At 36.5% G+C, this 11754-nt stretch overlaps 1 long non-coding RNA gene across 2 annotated transcripts in view; it reads left to right on the top strand.

Annotated features, from left to right (window-relative positions):
- Positions 1–2515: 2515 nt before the first annotated feature.
- LOC113079228 (uncharacterized) overlaps positions 2516–11754 on the top strand; it is a 38159-nt gene continuing 28920 nt past the window's right edge. The window contains exon 1 of one of the 2 annotated variants that reach the window (XR_003281669.1): positions 2516–3254. This is a non-coding gene — a long non-coding RNA (uncharacterized LOC113079228). The other variant, XR_003281670.1, reaches the window with a different exon arrangement.

The raw sequence follows: 11754 nt of genomic DNA, 5'->3' as shown, positions 1-11754 counted from the left end.
TGCATTTTAACCAGCTTGGTCACATTATTCGCTGTTGGCATATGTACACAAGATGTAAAATTTGTAATGCTCAAAATAGGCTACTTCCATCACATATAGATTCTAGTCACACGTGAGAATTTTTTATTTCATATGCATATTTTTCCCCATATCTCAAGACATGAAGTTGTCACATAACCTATAGTATTTAAATGATGATCCTAAGAAGTATTATCAAACAAACTGATATGTATCGTTTAAATATTGTATAAAACTAAAATATAAGCTTAAGTATTTTTGAACGTCTGTGATGATCAGAAAGAAAGTCACAACAATGATATTATTTCAACGTTTAATCAACAGGTTATTTAAATCAAAAATACATTATAAATGAATACAACAAACGAAAGAAAGAAAGAGAATCAAAGGCGCACTTTGACACTGAACGAATTTGCAGTTAAAACTTACATAGGCCTACCGATTAATAATTGCGAGCCACATGTACTATTAACAAATGAACAGATAGCTTATTATATACACTTATTTTTCACAAATACCATTGAATATAATAAAAACTTTGAAACATTTCACAAAAAAAAAAAAATCAAAAGCTCGTATGATAACAGATCCAATCATTGCAGTAGGCTAAACTCATTCTGACGGTATTTCTGCTAAAAAATAAACGGAAACAACAGCAGTTTCTTTCGAGTAAACCAAAATGTTTCTTTTAAGATAGGTTGTTTTTGGTTATTTTATTTTATTATTTTTATTAATTTATCACCCATAAACATGTAATAATCATCGATAAATAGACTGTTAGTTGCGGATAATTTGGTTATAATGTCCAATCCAGATTGGATAATATGATTTATTTCTATGTATCAATAAAAAAAGTTTTCGTCGTGACATATCGAAAGCATACACATGAGTTTTTTTACTATCAGGTGAATATGGTATAGCCGAACTGTGATGGTTTCAAAGATTAAATATAAATTTAATTTTTAAATGAACCATGCGCGTTAATACATCCCATTCTTGTATGCTTGAAAACTGCTATCACAATGCAAAAAAAAAAAATCCGTGCAATAATACATTCAGGCTCATAACTGCATCATCTTGAGCAGGCATTTATAATATGTCGCTTGTAACCCGCGTATTGGTCAGCATTGGCTGCAACACGGGTGTTTTTTTTTTTTTATGTTTTGTTTAGCAAATTTTAAAAATGAAAATTAACATTTGAAATGTATCTTTGTTTACCAACACATTACCTGAATTTATTTAGGGCTCGATATAATTTACATGAGCTACAATAGTTTGTCATCACTGATAATTGAGGGTGACAAAAAATATAACGGGCTCTAACAAAGGCAGCCTATACCATAAAACATGTGATGATACATGTGAAAATGCGTTTATAGCCTGTCTACTGGATCTTATTATCTCCCATATAGAAATTTGCGTCGCCTTAAGTGTCTCCAAAGAAGAAATTGACGCAAGGCTCTTATATAATTTAACGTAAGCAAGTAGATTTAATTTTACATCTATCAATATGTGTTTACCGTTTGAAATCGTTGCAGGCTATCAATCAGTTTCTTTTGAGAGATCATTCGAAGATTTATATAAATGGAAGCCTTGAAAGATAAATGAATACATAATCGAATCGAATTATGATAATAGATTATTTTGAATGTGTGAATGTTCACGTGGAATTATTAAATCGTTACATTTGTTTCTGCACGAGTTTGCGATAGAGCATTACACCACTAGATGTCGCCACATGTCACAGAAATGCATCACGGTGACTCAAATTTCATTTCCAACTTCGAAAGAATTTCTAGAGAATGAATGGCTGAGGCAATATTTAGAAATGGCTTGAAATATCATTTAGAATAGCTATATTTTGTTATTTCATTTACTGTCTTGTACGTTTAGATGGCCACGAGGTTATGTGTTCTACACGGAAAATAGAAATGTAGCCTGACGGTTAAATAGGGGAAGGAAACGTTCATAATATTAAAAAATACTTGTAAATACCCATCGTTTCATCTTAATTCTCTGTTAATCGTATAGCCTATGTGTGCACTGCATTCGCAGAGCTTAAAAGTGGAAAGAAAACATGAACGTATTTGTACTGAATTACCTGGAAATCAGCCTCTCTCTCTCTCTCTCTCTCTCTCTCTCTCTCTCTCGCTCTCTCTAACAAGTCTCTCCATATATTAACCTATTATGTATATTTATTATTTACTTCTTTATATTTATTGTGAAATGAACCAGAGAGAGAAAAGGGAGAGGAGAAAGTAAAATGAGCTGTAGCCTACGGCTCGCTTAAGACATTTTAGATTGTCTTGTTCTCATCATTTACGCGCGTAATTAAAGAGGCTGGATTACATATATATAGTGTGTGTGTGTGTGTGTGTATCTATCTATCCATATATATATATATATATATATATATATATATATATATATATATATATATATATATATATATATATATATATATATATATATATATAATATTATTCTGATGCCATAAGTGACCATAAAGACAGTTTATTACATTTTTCCTTTGTATGTTTATCTCAATTGTATTAATCTTTTCAATCTAATAACAGACCTGTGTATTTACAGGGACACGTAAAATAGCCTATACAAGATTTATATATTTCATAAACGTTAATCTAAAGTGGTGTAGGCTAACGGTTAAAAAGTGTGAAAGAGTCAGTGTACAAAAATCCTACAAATGCCAATTTCTCTCAGTGAAACCTCGATTTTTCTGAGCCTCGAAAACAGTCTGTTAAGACACTTTTGGACTATAAGGGTGTCATCAGGAATGGCCTGAAATCTCTTTCATTCTCCGCGAAGTCATTTGACTACATATCCACGCTATGTTAACGTTAAACTTGCTATATCAGCCTACTTAATCCAGAAGACCCCTCGATGACAAAAACTAAATAATGCTTATAATTCAATGCAAAATAACATATCATGAAAATAAATTAAGATTTGAAGATAACTGTCAGAATTCATTACCCATACATAATAGTTTTATATTAAACAGGGTTTATATTTTAACTCAGGACTTTATGGTGAGTCATTGATATATTTATAGGAGCTGTGGGAAAGTTTGAAATCCTTTTCTCAATAGGTTTTACATATGCATAAGTATGGTAATCGCGATCCTGCTGTGTTGCAAACAGTCGCAGCAGATCATACATGTGCTGCACAACTTCGGACCGTACGAAGTCGCCAAGACGAGGACATGCAGAGTCCAAGTAAGTCCTGTTTCTCTCATTGACGTCTGCTCGTATAAAGAGATAAAGCAGGGCTGTCTGAAGTTTGTTTAAGGCGGAAAGCATGCGGGCAGGACAGCACGTGTGTTGACCCATTGGGAGTAAATCTTTACGTGTGCCCGTCTGTCCACTTCTATTGGGTGCCAGATCAGTTGAGCAAAGGTTCACAAGATGAAGATCAGACGCTTTACGATTAGGAACTATGAAGAAGAAATGCCTAAGATTGCGCAAAAAGTTCTGGAAAAGATTCATGACTCGAAAGTGAACGCAATTATATTAATAGAAAGTGGATATTAGGCCTAATGATGACTTTGGCGGTAAGTTTTGACGACGATGATGTTTGTGTGAATTGCAAAGAAATTGATTTCGTTCGTCAATTAATTTTCTAATATTTGCCTCATGATTTCAGCTTTTCTTTTAGACTATTATCAGACTGTCCATGTGGGTTAAGGCAGCTAAAGAGAACTAAAGACACGATGCTTATTTTTGAATTACTATGTAGTGACAAAATATTCATAAAAACTGTTTTTTTCTGTAATAATAATGTGTTGATACTGTTAAGTGCATAGCAATTTTGCATAGACGACTTCCAATTGTATGCAAATATTTCCTTTGTCTAGTAACTAACTACAGTTGTAGTATCTTTTAACCGAAGGAGAGATGCTTCAGATGAATGATATGCTAATATAACACAATGCTATTTGTGCCTTTTTGTTTGAGCCGCTCAAATGTCTTTGTTCGCTTATAATGCTTTTGAATATTTACAGTGGTATTTTATAATATTTATATTTATCGACGGATCCTAAAGAATGAATAAGTAAGAAAAAAAAACGTTACGGATTGTTTAACCTTCTTTAAATGGATGAAATTATGCAAAAATGGACACAATGCTGTAACCTACAATACAATATAAAATCAGCATCGCGAAGAGCCCAATCATTCTGGCAAATGCGAATGAAATAAAATGGAACCAAAACAACACAGCCACCGTGAATGCAAAGGAAATTCAAATATACCTTTTAAATATGCATCAATATTAAAATAGGACCAAATAGACCAACTGCGGTGGAGATGTAAGAATGGCGGAGCAGCGTCTCATTATGCATGATGGGCGACTTCCCTGGCACAGAGTCTCCGCTTCTTTGCTGAATATGATCCAGTATTCACGGTCAAGAAAGGTTCTGCCTTTCAACAAAAACAGCAACTTACATATTCTTCCGAAAAAGAAACGAGCCACCTCGAAGCCGATGAGGGGAAATTACTCCGACCGCTGAAAGAAAGGCTGTGTTGGGGGATTTGCATATTTGATGCGCTAATTTCCCTGATGTATTTAAATATGGCTGCACGTAGCCGATAGGCTTGCTACGTCATTGGACGTGACCTCGTTGTAAAATCTAAACGTGAATTCGTTTTAGTCCAACTCAAGTGCCAGCAATAATTGAGAACTGTGAAGAATACGAATTGGGCAACATTATTTGGAAGCGTTCAGAATCTCAAATTAGGAAATGTTGTGTTAAAAATCTGATCCTGATCATTAAATAATACTAATAAAAAGAAAATATATTTCTATAATGACTATGACAACAATGTAGAAATAGCCTATGCATGGTGTGAATTGTTGAGTTTTTTGCCCCCCCCCCCCCCCCCCTCTTTTTTTGGGGGGGGGGGGTAGTCTGGTGATCCTGACCCCTTTTAATTAAGGTTTGAATTTAATTAAGGTTTGAAGCCCCCTTCATTGAAGGTCAAAACAATAGATCTGGAGTGCATATTCTCTGTTACATATGTTTCAAAATTGAGTAAAAGTAAATCAGTGCGCGCGCATTTAAATATAATGCTGGCGAACAGCAATCTCAGTCACCAGCTGAGGTAACTATAGCAACGGTATGCAGCACTTTTGGTTAGGATCATCATTGGATAGGGCACTGACAAAATTTTTATGATTGTTTCTAACATCATTATAAATTCGCATATCAAAAGTATGATGCATTATTTAAAAACAATTTTAGACAGTTGCAGTTGTAACTAGAAGAGCTAAAAGAGGACTGCCTGTAGACTATATAATTCCCACACTGCAAATATTGTTACGTGTAACCTATAGGCCTTCACACTCATGGCAGGGTTATGAGGCCCTATCCTGTACCTCCACGCGCACTCGCACATGAGGTTATGGTGGGTTTAAATTATATATATTAAAAATATAACTTTTCTCTTTCATTCTTTTTTTTCTTCTTTAATTGTTTTCCCCTTCACAAGCTATTAGGTATCAGTGTGCAAGTTTTCTCCGAGCTAATGATGTCCTCTCAGTGTCAGATGGCCACTGCGTTCCGTCAGTCAAAACGTGTTGGGCAGAAGCGCTCGGAGCAAATTCATTACCGCAGTCAATCCGTAACCTGGTCTGGGAACTCGGGGCTAGTCCACGCCAATAGAGGAACAATGCCTCCTCAGTTCAAGTCCAACAAAAGACCTGGCGAACTTGTTTGAATTTCAGAGCACGTCCTTTCTTTCACAGAGAGGACTGCCCCCTCCCGAACACCCTTCATGAAAAAAAGAAAGAAAAAAGAAAAGAAAAAGAAAGGGGGGGAAACATGCCGACCTTCCCTGCTCAACAGTGCACTTTTCTATTTGGTGCTGCAGACAAATAGGTTATGGGAAACTTCTCAACCCCTCCTCCCCCCCCCCCCCCCCCCACCCCCTCACTGGCTCTCGCTTATACGGTGGCTGTCGTTCTCGTGCGCTTGGACTGTGCTCTTGTGAGAATCAGAGCAGCTGAGACACGCGTAATCAACTGAGTATTAGCGGCAATTTTAAACCGAAAGCTCTCCGTGCACGCCGGCTTCTTACCTACAGCAGGAGTTGCATCTGGTCACGTCGACTTCAGCATAATAATAATAATAATAATAATAATAATAAAACATTTGCTCAAGTGAGTACATATGGAAACACTTCTCTTTCTCTCTTTCTTTTTTTTTCTTTTTTTTTTGTGGCCATTAAAAATACTACAGTGCTATTAGTTGGACGAATTAATTTTTTGGGGTGGATATTACAACGTCATAGATATTAACATATTTTGGACTTATCTAACACAAAGCACTTGTCTCAAGGCCAAAGTCTCGTGCAGTGATGCTGCAAGTAGCCTATACTAGCAGGTAACAAAGTATCACTACTTGTCATTGTGCGCAGGAGAATTTAGCATCTGGAACAGAAAACCTGCTTAGACTGCATGTCAATACATCAGTCACACCATTTATCTTCTTTCACACACATTTACATGAGATGCATGTGAGCTGTCATTGCTTCTAATTTAAACACTGTAATGTTGATCGAACCTCTTTAGGATTCTAGACAGAAGAAACTATTTTTTTTTTTTTTGTGGTGGTGGTGTTTCAGGAAACACAAGCAACTACATATAATGTCAGTTTTTTTTCTTTAAGCCTATACATAATATGTGATATTGCTTAGCTTCATTTGAGCATGTGAATGAAATGTTTTATTCACTCTTATAAATTTTACCAGTGCTTTGTGTGTGTTGTTTCTGTTTGGCTATGCTTTAGAAAGGAGGGATAGGTTTTTTTTATTTTTATTTATTTATTTATTTATTTTTTTTATTTTTTTTACTTATAGCTATTTATTGTCTAAATAGAGACTTTTGCAGCAAGGGCCACTGGGGCCAGTAATTGAAACTGCTGTGACATGATTCACCTAAACCAGTTAAGTAAGAATTGACCATCATATTAGATTAAATACAAAATGATGGCTGTCTTTTGACCTTGGATGTGGCCACAATTAGAGACCTGTAAGGCAAGAGTTCAGTTATTTGTGCATGTTACTGTACAGGCCTACAGAACACCTTGTGTGCTGACATCCATATGTCCTGATGTGTTTCAGATAATCTGCAGTTAATGAGAACGTGTGAAAATGAATTGAAGACACATTGTATAAGATCAGTGACAGATCATTTTATTTAGTATGTTTTTCAACTTTACAATGATAACACTCACACACACAGAGAGAGAAAGAGAGAGATTGTGCTTAGAGTCCCATATTATGAAATCCACACAAATGCTTTAAAGACATCATCACGTTTTGATTGATAGGTTTGTTATCCACTTACTGCACTCAATTACAGTTCTCACGGCACAGAAAGTATGTAATCAATTTCAAATGTGAGAGCATCAACATATGCTAGCAATAGAAACCACCTTACTCTGTCTAGAGAGCAGCTGCTATACATACCTTTGTGTGTTGACATGGCAATGCCAGAGGAACGATCGCAATAATCTTGTCGCCGGCGAACACTGCATGTATTCAGACGCACTGAAATTTGAAATCCTCGTGATCCTGGGTGATTGGCATTGCCTCTCAAATATTTCCATCAAGTATTCTCGTCGTTGAAAATATGTCATGCGAGCAGCAAAAAGGATCGGCGCTTCAAGGGATGCAAACGCACTCTGGAGATTTCTAATGACATCATCATTATCATCACCTTGCACTCCCGTGGTCCGAGACCTTTGACCTTCTCTGGCTGGTCCATATTTTGGTATTGGAAGCCCGTCCCCCCGCTTACCCCCTCCACCCCCCACTCCTCGAGATGTGGCCCTGTTCCCTCTCTCAGACCGCTGGCAGCAGCAACACAATCCTCCTCTCGTCTCTCTCATAGCAGCTCTCAGGGATCTGTGGCATTACCGATCTCCTCCGTGCACGGACAACCTGCCACCCCTCGGCCAAAAATAAAAGAGAGATCTCTCCATTCAGTGCCGACACAAACGCGATGTTATTTCCGCGTGCACTTTTTTCCTCTGGAATCGGATTTTTCCTTTGTATAATCTCGCTGCTGGTTCCGTGGGATATCTATCGCTGCTGCTACGATTTAATAGAGCCAAAGGAGCCTTTTGTGAGATTGGGAGGTAATTTGCAATGCAAATGATGGCCTATGCGAGGATGACTGCTTCTTATTCGACCGGCTCCCTTACTCCAACTCGCATATTGTTTTAACATTAACTGCTCCGATGTCAAATGGATTATAGCTTCCGTTTTGATCCTCATTACCCTGTGAAGAAGCTGTCATTTATTTTTGTTGCGAGCATACCTACTTTTAAGAACTACAAATGACAATTGTGAAGTCCTGTGCCTATGTTTTATTGTTTTAGCAAGTTCTTCACTTGGATTTATCCACTGAGGTGTCCGGGGATTGCTGTTGTGGAATTGGAAGCGAGTTGTTATCTTTGGTTATCTAGCTGTATGAGTATGTTCCACTTCATAAAGCTAGATAACCGAAAGTAAAAACTGCCTCCTGGCTCATCGAAAACTCTGGATGCCTAATGACACGAAGATACAAAAATACATTGTATTATATTAGGCTATCTGCCACTATCAAGAGATCTGTTAGAACACAACGTCAGACAATAATGTATTATTATTATTAGTAGTAGTAGTATTACTGTATTTATTTATTTATTTAAATTATTATTTTAGGTTGCATATGGTGTTACGCTGCTTTGAAAAGTAGTAGGCTATATGCAGTTTCTACTAAACGCTAGCGTGCAAAAAAATATTGTAAACATTAACGCAAGTAAACAAAAAAGTCAGCTTCCTTTTTCCTTAAGTATGGTATTGTTTTACCCAACAGGATAAATTAATAGATTCGCAGAGGTTAAATTAATAATACTCGAGTTTGTGTGGTCTCACCAATTTACTGAAAACTGACACGTGAAGAGAGAGGAACCCACGTGCTCACTATTTATTTCAGCTCGGTCGCCTTTGGCCAGGAAACGGCGCTGGCATCCCAAACAGAAATAATTAGGACATATAGAGAGAGCTGACAAAAATGAAAAGGGGTGGGCACATGGGGAGCGAGGGGGTCGGTCCTCCTTAATTGATTCCGTTAAACGGAGCGCAGTAGATGTGAACGTCTGGACGCTCCCATTCCCACGCTCGAGGGCAAGTGGCAATGCCACGGCCCTATCCAGAATATGACAGACAGCGCCGACGGGCTGGGGGGCTGGGGGCGACATGGGTCATGAAAAGATGTCAAGTGCACCCGACTCATCTGCATCCCTTTAGAAAGTGGCGACCGTTCCCAGCATCAGCAGACGCGGGCCCCAAAGCAGGAACAGTAGTCTAACGGCTGTGAATATCTCACAGGCATGATAGCTGTAGCTACGCTGCTACTGCTGAGGTGAATTGTTTTTTAAGTGTGGGAATAACAAGGCGTGTTTATGTAAAAGAAGTAGCGTATTGAGCTTGAAGTTCTGAACCATAGATTTGCAGCAACTCTGCATTAGACCGCGTTGAAACATGACATCACCCCTATTGTCCTCAAAGCCTTGCATTTGAACTTGACAAGTGTGAGATTTTTTTCTTTTTCTCTTTCGTCTGGCTTAACGCCCTCTCATTATACCGTATTTATTCTTTGCAATAGACCTTTAATAGGCCTGTAGGTCTACGCTGTTATGATTTTATTTGTCGTGTTTTTTTTTTTTTTTTTTTTTTTTATGTTTTTTAAATAATACGATATTTTAGAGGCCTGTAAGGCAAGTTAGTTGAAGACTTTTTTTGTAGGGTTAGCACTGATTAGCTAAATCAGCAAGCCTTAAAAAAAATTCTGTCTTCAACCATACAGCATCGTTTCTGTAACATTATCAAGAAATTAAACACCTGCAATGGTAATTTCATTCAGTCTTAGAAACATCCCATAGCTTTAAACACATTTTAAAACGAAATAATTGTTTTATTATCTAGCCAACAGCATGTTTTTAAACAAATAAATCAATTAAAATATGTTACTGTTGTTGTTACTGTATTTGTAGTTTTACTTTTCAAAATTATGATCTATTTAAAAAAAGCTTTGTTTAAATGCCTGACAACCTAAAGTAGTTTTCATCCCCGGCTCATGTCTGTGAAAACCTGTAATAGCAGGGCCTTATGTGTTGCCAAGAATAATAATAATAATAATAATAAGAGAGAGAGAGAACGTGATATTGTCAGGCAAATACCAGAATCTGTTGAGAAAAGACAAAAACATGCTTTTTACTTATGTGTCATATAAAATTAATTAGACATTTTCTCCAGTTTTTTTTTTTTTTATTTATTTTTTTAGTTTATTAGTATTATTGCATCACAAAACCATGCATATTTCCATTAACACAGCAGTCGAAACCTTCATAATTCCTCTAATGTGACATGTCCTTTTACATATCCAGCGCTTGCTATGAACCAGGACTTGACAGTCAATCTATTCAAAATGTCCGCAATGCAATTTAATGTGTACTGTTGAAAGGTTGAATGTGGTGTTCAATGTTTGCAAATCATTTTTGAGATCACTTCTTTCATTACTAAGATACCACATGCTTTGAGTGATAGAAATGGGTCATGTTTTTTTTTTTTTTTTAAGAATATCAGTGATACTAGAGAAGACAGCGCTGCATGCTATAAGCCAGTGCTTTCACTTTAACATATAAAATACATAGTTGATAAATTAGCTATTATAATTTTTTTGTGTGTGAGGATTTACACCTGCTAGATCATATCTTGATGTAAAAATATAATCTCTGTTTTTGAGGTTTTTATAAAAAATGAGTAAAGACACATCGCTCTGAGCTTCAACTAAATATTCAGCATGTTTAGATGATTTAGGACCTAGATTGAGCTGAACTCCTAGGTTCCTTTTGAATATTAATTTTTATGTAGTAGGCTGGCTGCCTGCAGCTCTATGAATGAGCCGTTTACTATTGTGTGTGTCTTAGACAGTTCAGACATATTGCTGTCCTGTAATTGGCTGAATACTATAACCATGGCGACCATGGCAGCTTATCTGTATTCATTGGGCAAGCAATCTTCATATTTTTGGCTACTCCGCATCCTCCGCCTGTTCTCAGCCACAAACCTTTCACAGCGCTTCTGCACAGTTGCCTTTAATACTGTGCTCCTCTCATCGAATTGTTAGCATTTGGGGAATTGACATCGTTTCTGTTTATTTTCTTGAATATAGTTTGTTTTGCTCAAATTTTAAATATATATATATATATATATAATCATTGGATGCTTAGTCTATTTAGTTTTTAACTTCCTGAGTGTTAATTGTTAACATGGCCTGTGCTCTTTCGCATTTGGAGAGAAAATAGATGCAAATGTAAATAGCATAACTAGCCATATTCAAAGCCAGTGGGACACAACAAGTAAGATGAAATTTAATTAGATTTTTTTTTTTTATAACATGAGTTATACAGAGAGATTTAAAAGGGTTGTGTTTTTTTTTTTGTGTTTTTTTTTTTAGTTAGTGGTTCCATCACTGAATTCAAATAGGCAGTCTTCTGTTCATGTTAGATCTGTTTATCCAGTTCTTTATGTATTTATATATCTCATTTTATGATGAGAAAGCTTATGGTTAAGCTTTTAGTCCCTGGGCGCAGATAAGAGAAGTCACACAATTTTACAACAACATTCAGGTTTACTTTCAGGTTGTATGTCCCACAAGTTACATTTA

The sequence above is a fragment of the Carassius auratus genome, chromosome 5 (assembly GCF_003368295.1).
Source record: "Carassius auratus strain Wakin chromosome 5, ASM336829v1, whole genome shotgun sequence".
Classification (NCBI taxonomy): domain Eukaryota; kingdom Metazoa; phylum Chordata; class Actinopteri; order Cypriniformes; family Cyprinidae; genus Carassius; species Carassius auratus.
Note: the sequence above shows the minus strand (reverse complement) of the source record. Positions and strands in the feature narration are given on the sequence as shown.